Genomic DNA, 10,839 nt, shown 5'->3' on the forward strand with positions numbered 1-10,839 from the left:
TCAGGTTAGTCGTTTAGTCGTTTAGTCGTTTAGTCAGGTTAGTCGTTTAGTCGGTTAGTCGGTTAGTCGGTTAGTCGGTTAGTCGGTTAGTCGGTTAGTCGGGTTAGTCAGGTTAGTCGGTTAGTCAGGTTAGTCAGGTTAGTCAGGTTAGTCAGGTTAGTCAGGTTAGTCGGTTAGTCGGTTAGTCGGTTAGTCAGGTTAGTCGGTTAGTCAGGTTAGTCGGTTAGTCGGTTAGTCGGGTTAGTCAGGTTAGTCGGTTAGTCAGGTTAGTCGGTTAGTCAGGTTAGTCGGTTAGTCAGGTTAGTCGGTTAGTCAGGTTAGTCAGGTTAGTCAGGTTAGTCGGGTTAGTCGGTTAGTCAGGTTAGTCGGTTAGTCGGTTAGTCAGGTTAGTCGGTTAGTCAGGTTAGTCGGTTAGTCGGTTAGTCAGGTTAGTCGGTTAGTCGGTTAGTCGGGTTAGTCGGGTTAGTCGGGTTAGTCGGTTAGTCGGGTTAGTCGGTTAGTCGGTTAGTCGGTTAGTCGGGTTAGTCGGGTTAGTCGGTTAGTCGGTTAGTCAGGTTAGTCAGGGTTAGTCAGTTAGTCGGTTAGTCAGGTTAGTCGGTTAGTCGGTTAGTCGGTTAGTCAGGTTAGTCGTTTATTAGGTCGGTGTTCGTCGGTTAGTCGGTTAGTCCGTTATAGTCGGGTAGGCCGGTTTATCAGGTTAGTTCTGTTTAGTCAGGTGTAGTCGGTATCTAGTCAGGTTAGTCGGTTTAGTCCAGGTTAGCTCGGTTAGTCAGGTTAGTCAGGTTAGCTCGGTTAGTCGGTTAGTCGGTTTAGTCAGGTTAGGTCGGTAGTCAGGTTAGTCTAGGTTAGTCGGTTTAGGTCCGTTTTAGTCGGTTAGTCGGTTAGTCGGTTAGTCCAGGTTAGTCCGGGTAGTCGATGGTTAGTCGGTTAGTCGGTTAGTAGTCGGTAGTCGGTTAGTCGTTTAGTCCGTTTTCGGTTAGTCTGGTAGTCGGTTAGTTCAGTAGTCCAGTTAGTCGGTCAGGTTAGTCAGGTTAGTCGGTTAGTCGGTTAGTCAGGTTAGTCAGGTTAGTCGGTTAGTCGGTTAGTCGGTTAGTCAGGTTAGTCAGGTTAGTCGGTTAGTCGGTTAGTCGTTTAGTCGGTTAGTCGGTTAGTCGGTTAGTCGGTGTGCAGCTCTCTTAAAGCTCTGGACCGCACACATCACTATGGCTAGAATCTCCTATCGGCTTCGAGCACAGATAACGTGCGTTCACTTTGTCTTTCAGCCGGTTTGTTACGAAGGAAACGTGTTGGCATGATCATGTGGCGAAGATAGCTCACCGCCGCACTCCTGCATGTTTTGACATTTCTGTTCGAATCCAGTTTCTTTAGCGCTGCAAACATCTCATACTTCTCATACACTCTTTCTGTCTGCAGCTCTCGCGTGTAGCAACTCAACTAAAGCTCACATGCACACGCTTAGAGCGTGCGTTCACTTTCTTATTGTTTTTCACCCGGTCGACTGATTTGAATCGTCTTTCATTGCATTTCTTAATAAAACACTTCTAAGCACATGGATAGTTGTGCAAACTGTACTTTATATTTATATTCTTGCAGAAATGCATATAGGAGTCCACATATTCACCGATTTACAGATTAAATAAGTTAAAATATACATAATTGACTTGAAATACAGCAACTAGAAATCATTTCTTCTTGCTTTTCAACCGGTTTCATATTGAGATACAGTTTGGGTGTTGTAATGATTATGTGACAAAGACTGCACAATATTTCCAGTTTCTATGACGCTGAAATATCATATATTTCTCACGGCGAGCATGGACCTGCTCCTCGTTCTGATTCTTCCACGCCTCTCGTTGTAAACATGCGTGTCTCCTGAACGTGACGTCCTACATGTGTCAGAAACCAATTCAAACTAAAACACACAATTATCTTTAATCGTAGTAAATGTGAAGAGCGTGGGTTCACTCTCCTTGTTTTTCAACTGGCAACTTTATAGGCAGTGATCATGTGACTAAGATAGCACAGCTTTTCTTAGCGCTGTAATATGTTTGACGAGGTGGACCTGCTTCTCTCTTCTTGTCTTCCACGCCTCTCGTTGTAAACATGCGTGTCTCTTGAACGTGACGTCCTCCGCTACATGTGTCAGAAATCAATTACTTCACTTACTTCTCGCGGTCACGGTTCAACATCTCTGCAGCTGCTGGTTCCCCATCTCTCCCACCACACGCATGGAACATATTCATTTGAGCTGTGCACACTGGAACGTGTATTTCTGATCATTACGGGTGATTATATCAGCGACCTGACGCTGCAGATTCTGGGTGTTTGTGCAGAGGAGGAGGAGGAGGAGGAATAATTCACCTGCAGCTGATGAAAGCAGGGCAGAGCGAGGTGGAGTGACCTTGGTTCCCGCTGGCTGCAGGTCACCGTGCCGTTGCTGTGGTAATCATTCACACCAGCCAGATGGCATTTCCGTGGGCGAGCATGAAAAGGACGGGTCAGGGTCTGTCCTGCCGGGCCCGAAAAAACAACTCGGGGCCAAAAACACAACCTGGAGAGAGAGAGAGAGAGAGAGAGAGAGAGAGAGAGAGAGAGAGAGAGAGAGAGAGAGAGAGAGTCTGCAGAGCCAGGTGCATCAAACAGGAAGTGCTCTTTACTTTCTGCTGAAATGTCAAATGTATCATTATTTTATTGCACTGATAAAACGGGAAGAAAAGCAATTCCAGACACCGAGTACTTCGATAATGTTCAGTCGTTACAGTCCATCTTTGTGCAAAAAATACATATGTGTTGAGATGTGCTATCTGTGTCACATGACCGTGATGATAAAGGAGATTTTGACACTTATAGGAGACGTTTTCCTGCAACTCGTACGAGCTGAGCTCATTGAGTTCTGACAGCAGATAGAAGGTATTTCAGCGTTTAAGAACACGTGCATATTATTTACTGTATTCAAGCCTAATGTTGGCATCTTAGCATCATGTAATCATTAAGCGGCTATTATGTTGTCACCTTGCACAATAATCTGTGTTCTTGCCAGTGGTTTTATTTAGAGATGACAAGTTATCAATAGGTCGATCTGCAAGTGATCGTCATTCATCGTGCAAACGTTCCAGAACATTTGATGAGACTTTGTGGAATAATATATGAATTTCTGCAATATTATATATTTGTTTGCATCGATAATATATATATACTAATAAAGGACTGGCTTATCTAAAGCCAGTTGAGTAGCACTTGAAATGTTTGGCTCTATGAAACCTGATGTACTTTATGATTCTGTTTTCTTCAAGGTTGTGTCTTCCTGGTCGAATGTACTTATTGTAAGTCGCTTTGGATAAAAGCGTCATCTAAATGCAATGTAATGAACATACATTCAGAGTCAGAATACCTTTATTAGGAAAGAGCCACAGACAGCTTAGTGTTACCTATGTTAAGAAAAAAGTACTAAGTTCTGATATAATAATATAATACAATATACAAAAGAAAAGTGAAAGAAAAATACTTTCCAAAATACAAATCCTGTAGCCGTTCTTAGGGTTTAGCAGCCAGGAATATATTACACAGTTATGGTGTATATAATGTATATATTGCACATAGTTGATGGTATTTAACTGCAGCAAGTTAAATTAAATTAACTAGTTGATTACCCAAAAAACAGAATTCTTCATGCAAAAATGGCAGAAAATGCTCAAATATGGAAGTTTTGTTCCTGCTTTTCTCGACTTGATAATCATATCTGAGTGAGTATCGTGTTTTCACGGACAAAACAACACACTTAAAGACATCGCCTAGTCTTTGAGACACTGGGATGGACTTAACATATTCGGACATTTCAAGGATAGAAGGATTCAAAAAATCCTCTGAGTTTGTGGAAGACCGTTTTTTTCGTCCTCAAAGATCATTTGCATTTTCCTCCATGCATTTAGCTTTGCTTTGCTTCATTGTCTTCCTCCTCAAATGATCCGGATCTTTCCCACCACGACCTGCACTTGACATATTTCCAGTCACATGTCAGTAAACATGACCCAATTACAGCTGCAAAGCAGATCATCAGGAAGATACAACCCTTTTGATAATCCATTCATCGTAAATGCTAAATTGTCTCTTGAATATGAACATCCTGCTGCTTCTCTTGATATCACTTTAAAGTGAGACACAGGATGCTTGAGAGTTGCTGTGGTTTTCTTCCACTATTCTCTGTCATTGTATAGACTAAGCGAGTACTGGAGGAACTAGTCTGAACAATATCACCTAGACTACGTGGAAATATATTTGCCCGAATGTTTTAATAATCACTTCATTGTTATATTTGAATGCAGAAATGTCAGAAATAGCTGTTATATGGCGATTTCCTGCTTTTCGGATATTTTATAATGATACATTGAGAATATAGTCAGTTGCAGTTAAGTAGAGGCACTACATACTGATATACACCTGAACATCAGCAGGAGAGGACTCTTTAAAGTAGAGGCACTACATACTGATATACACCTGAACATCAGCAGGAGAGGACTCTTTAAAGTAGAGACACTACATACTGATATACACCTGAACATCAGCAGGAGAGCACTCTTTAAAGTAGATAAACTACATACTGATATACACCTAAACATCAGCAGGAGAGGACTCTTTAAAGTAGAGACACTACATACTGATATACACCTGAACATCAGCAGGAGAGGACTCTTTAAAGTAGAGACACTACATACTGATATACACCTGAACATCAGCAGGAGAGCACTCTTTAAAGTAGATAAACTACATACTGATATACACCTAAACATCAGCAGGAGAGGACTCTTTAAAGTAGAGACACTACATACTGATATACACCTGAACATCAGCAGGAGAGGACTCTTTAAAGTAGAGACACTAAATACTGATATACACCTGAACATCAGCAGGAGAGGACTCTTTAAAGTAGAGACACTACATACTGATATACACCTGAACATCAGCAGGAGAGGACTCTTTAAAGTAGAGACACTACATACTGATATACACCTGAACATCAGCAGGAGAGGACTCTTTAAAGTAGAGACACTACATACTGATATACACCTGAACATCAGCAGGAGAGGACTCTTTAAAGTAGAGACACTACATACTGATATACACCTGAACATCAGCAGGAGAGGACTCTTTAAAGTAGAGGCACTACATACTGATATACACCTGAACATCAGCAGGAGAGGACTCTTTAAAGTAGAGACACTACATACTGATATACACCTGAACATCAGCAGGAGAGGACTCTTTAAAGTAGAGACACTAAAAGAGGTCATTAAAGCACACCAACTTTGACTTTAGAGAAAACTTTGGTTCTTCACTACCACTAACTTCTCTCCCTCTGTTGTTGTTGTTGTTTTGTTTTTTCAAAGCGATGTTGCAACGCTTTGCTCATACGGCGAAATAACACGCCGCCTTTTTGCCACCGTGTCTTCGCCTTGTTTCCAATCTGAGAGGCGGCGGGGTTTTTAGATCAGGAACAAAAGCTTGTGATTGTACTACATTTAGCATGACTCAGTTGCTCTGGTGTCAGCTCTAATCCGCACACAGAGACAACAGTATTGCCAAACAGTGGAATTGCTTTGCAGCCTGCTCCGTGTGCCAGCCACACACACACACACACACACACACACACACACACACACACACACACACACACACACACACACACACACACACAACACACACACACACACACACACACACACACACACACACACACACACACACACACACACACACACACACACACACACACACACACACACACACACACACACACACACACACACACACACACACACACACACACACACACACACACACACACACACACACACACACACACACACACACACACACACACACACACACACACACACACACACACACACATTGTTAATGTCACATGCATCAGTGTAATCTCATTGTGGCGCACATCTTGTATTCTTTATCCCAACGACTGTATCATTCATTTTAAACGCTGCGATGTGTATACAAAAAAATGCACTGCTCATTATTTCATTCATGTTGTCAGGGGCTTTTTAAAATGTAAAAAGCTGCCCCCATCATCATTATCAGCAGCCCGTATAAACATCTCTTCCATTATTACCTCCTGTGTGAATCGATGGGTGGGGCATGTCTGTCACATCCTCCGGGTCGCCCCTCTTTGACGGGGACAACAAAGCAAATAAGATACAGCTCTTACAGGGGGGGACGATATCTGGGGCAAATTGAGATGTGAAATCCAGGAGCTCTAACCCGCCGGTACATAAAACGAGGCGAACATTAGAGAGCGAGAGGAGTGAAACAGACTTGAGCATTAAGCTGTTTAACCTCTCTGTGTAGCATTAGTGGTAGAGACTTCAAAGCAGATGCTTCGGCGGCGGAAGCAGAATGACAAATGGGTTTAGAGACAGCCGCGGTGAGCATTCTCACAGGAAGACTAGGCCTGTCATTAATGTCAGCTTAATCACTTTGACCTTCCTTCAAGTAGATTTCCATACCTCTCCAATCATTTTGCCGCCTGTTTGCAGACTGTGCTGCTGCTGCTTGATAAGGGTGTTGGCGTCTCTCTTTCAGCACTGCTGTACTTGAAATGTCCTGATTATTAAGGGATTGGCTCATGCAAACGGTGAATACACTTTACTTAAGACGTGCGTTAAGGTTTTAATTCTCTCAGATTTGTCACGTGTGAGTCTCTTCCTGCACTGACATGCAATGGCGGTGAATGCAAACTGTAGAATAATGTAACTTTACCGATGCATTTAGCTTCTATTATCTTGATGTTATTTTAAATATATAAGTCTCTCAGATTTCTTCCTGCATTGGAGTGGAATAGTATCAAGAAAAGTAACTTAAGACATAAATGTAGGTTTTAATTCTCTCAGATTTGTCCCGTGTGAGTCTCTTCCTGCACTGAGATGCAATGGTGGTGAATGCAAACTGTAGAACAGGGCTAGTCAATCTGCGGGTGATATTTACTGGCCCTTTGAGTATAACGGTAAAAGAGTTTTAAAAGTTTTTTTCGTCTTTGTTTTGCCTTTATTCCAGAGAGGGTGTTACATTGAGAGATAGAGGGGAAGACAAAGCCTGAAAACTTCGGCGGGCTCGGGTTTCGAACCCACCTACTATCAAGCACAAGTTCGGGCACAAGCAAAACATAGTACTCAAGAGCACAACCAGGCAAAAAGGTCTTTAGTCAAGCGTTTAATCCAAAAGGTAAAAATAAAACAGGCAATGATCAAAACATTTACTGACTTGAAGTAACGAAAAACAACCAACTAGTTTGGTACAAATGCTAAGCAGCTAGAACAATAGCTTACGTCAGAAGAGAAACATGGAGCACCTTCTGCTATACAGACAAGACGAACTGGCACTGACCAAGGAAACAGCACACACTAAATACACAGGTGAGGAGTGATCAATAGGGACAGCTGAGGCTCATTGAGACCAGGCAGGTGATTAACAGGGAGTGAAAATACACAGGTGAGGGAGTGAGGCGATCAGCCAGGGCCAGGATGTGACACCTACGAGCTACTGTTGTGACAACTCCTGTCATTTATTGCATCTCTGCGTGAATGATAATTTCACCTAAATTAATTCAAATGAAATGATGTTGATGGTTAAGTTAGCTTCACATGTAGGCCTACTGAGTTCTGAACTTGCCCTTTAGATCTATAAAGGCCTTGGGGCGATGTTGTTTGATTGAATTAAACACAATATATGCACTCCACTATGCTGCTAGTATTTACTGGATCCGAAGCTCTTAATATGATTGCTTATATTTCAAGCCATCTTTTTCCCGGCCCCTTGCTTTGGATCATTTTCATCAACCGGCCCCATTCCAAACTAATTGAATAGCCCTGCTGTAGAATAACGTGACTTTACCCATGCATTTAGCTTCTATTATCTTGATGTCTTTTGAAATATAGAACCCTCTAGCTGCATTGGAGTGCACTGTTATCAAGAAGACATGCATTTAAGTTGATCAGATCATTGGTCCCGTGTGAGTCTCTTCCTGCAGCGATGCTATGGTGGTGAATGAAACCTGCAGACAACACATCTTTAGCCGTACATACATTAACTTTTATTTTCAGAAGTTTGATCGCAGTGGTGGTGAATGCAATATCCTTTAAAACAAACAAGTAACATGTAATGTAATGCTCTGAGTCTCAGTTCTGCATCTCCATCTCGCTAAATCAGACATTTCAGTCGCTGGTCAGCTTGTAAAATTGTTTACGGGAAGAATGTTATTAATAGTCAATCTTCTTGAGTGACCTTCATGTGGAAAAACTACATGAGGGTCCAACACGATGTACTCGAACCAAGAAAGGTCTCTTCAGTTGTTATTAAAACAAAAATAGGCAATTTAAAGATGGAAGAAATCCTCCATTGATTGTTATAAAACCCCCTGTAGAACAAAGTGACATCACTGCGTAACATTCACACTTCTACTGGCTAGCGCTCCAACACATTGTACGTGTGGCTAAGGGGAGGGACGTCTCTAAGCGGTTGACCAATCACAACAGAGCCGGCCAGCTAACCAATCAGAGCAGACTGGGCTCTGGTTTCAGACAGAGGGTGAAAAGAGGTGCTGCAGCACAGACAGTATGAGAACAATAAAGAGCTTTTTGAACATTAAAGCCTGGAGACGTGTAGAGACACTACATACTGATATACACCTGAACATCTGCAGGAGAGGACTCTTTAAAGTAGAGACACTACATACTGATATACACCTGAACATCTGCAGGAGAGGACTCTTTAAAGTAGAGACACTACATACTGATATACACCTGAACATCAGCAGGAGAGGACTCTTTAAAGTAGAGACACTACCTACTGATATACACCTGAACATCAGCAGGAGAGGACTCTTTAAAGTAGAGACACTACATACTGATATACACCTGAACATCTGCAGGAGAGGACTCTTTAAAGTAGAGACACTACATACTGATATACACCTGAACATCTGCAGGAGAGGACTCTTTAAAGTAGAGACACTACATACTGATATACACCTGAACATCAGCAGGAGAGGACTCTTTAAAGTAGAGACACTACCTACTGATATACACCTGAACATCAGCAGGAGAGGACTCTTTAAAGTAGAGACACTACATACTGATATACACCTGAAGATCAGCAGGAGAGGACTCTTTAAAGTAGAGACACTACATACTGATATACACCTGAACATCAGCAGGAGAGGACTCTTTAAAGTAGAGACACTACATACTGATATACACCTGAACATCAGCAGGAGAGGACTCTTTAAAGTAGAGACACTACATACTGATATACACCTGAAGATCAGCAGGAGAGGACTCTTTAAAGTAGAGACACTACATACTGATATACACCTGAACATCAGCAGGAGAGGACTCTTTAAAGTAGAGACACTACATACTGATATACACCTGAACATCAGCAGGAGAGGACTCTTTAAAGTAGAGACACTACATACTGATATACACCTGAACATCAGCAGGAGAGGACTCTTTAAAGTAGAGACACTACATACTGATATACACCTGAACATCAGGAGGAGAGGACTCTTTAAAGTAGAGACACTACATACTGATATACACCTGAACATCAGCAGGAGAGGACTCTTTAAAGTAGAGACACTACATACTGATATACATCTGAACATCAGCAGGAGAGGACTCTTTAAAGTAGAGACACTACATACTGATATACACCTGAACATCAGCAGGAGAGGACTCTTTAAAGTAGAGACACTACATACTGATATACACCTGAACATCAGCAGGAGAGGACTCTTTAAAGTAGAGACACTACATACTGATATACACCTGAACATCAGCAGGAGAGGACTCTTTAAAGTAGAGACACTGCATACTGATATACACCTGAACATCAGCAGGAGAGGACTCTTTAAAGTAGAGACACTACATACTGATATACACCTGAACATCAGCAGGAGAGGACTCTTTAAAGTAGAGATACTGCATACTGATATACACCTGAACATCAGCAGGAGAGGACTCTTTAAAGTAGAGACACTACATACTGATATACACCTGAACATGAGCAGGAGAGGACTCTTTAAAGTAGAGACACTGCATACTGATATACACCTGAACATCAGCAGGAGAGGACTCTTTAAAGTAGAGACACTACATACTGATATACACCTGAACATCAGCAGGAGAGGACTCTTTAAAGTAGAGACACTACATACTGATATACACCTGAACATCTGCAGGAGAGGACTCTTTAAAGTAGAGACACTACATACTGATATACACCTGAACATCAGCAGGAGAGAACTCTTTAAAGTAGAGACACTACCTACTGATATACACCTGAACATCAGCAGGAGAGGACTCTTTAAAGTAGAGACACTACATACTGATATACACCTGAACATCTGCAGGAGAGGACTCTTTAAAGTAGAGACACTACATACTGATATACACCTGAACATCTGCAGGAGAGGACTCTTTAAAGTAGAGACACTACATACTGATATACACCTGAACATCAGCAGGAGAGGACTCTTTAAAGTAGAGACACTACATACTGATATACACCTGAACATCTGCAGGAGAGGACTCTTTAAAGTAGAGACACTACATACTGATATACACCTGAACATCAGCAGGAGAGAACTCTTTAAAGTAGAGACACTACCTACTGATATACACCTGAACATCAGCAGGAGAGGACTCTTTAAAGTAGAGACACTACATACTGATATACACCTGAACATCTGCAGGAGAGGACTCTTTAAAGTAGAGACACTACATACTGATATACACCTGAACATCTGCAGGAGAGGACTCTTTAAAGTAG

This window comes from Gymnodraco acuticeps, unplaced genomic scaffold (genome assembly GCF_902827175.1).
Source record: "Gymnodraco acuticeps unplaced genomic scaffold, fGymAcu1.1, whole genome shotgun sequence".
Taxonomy (NCBI): domain Eukaryota; kingdom Metazoa; phylum Chordata; class Actinopteri; order Perciformes; family Bathydraconidae; genus Gymnodraco; species Gymnodraco acuticeps.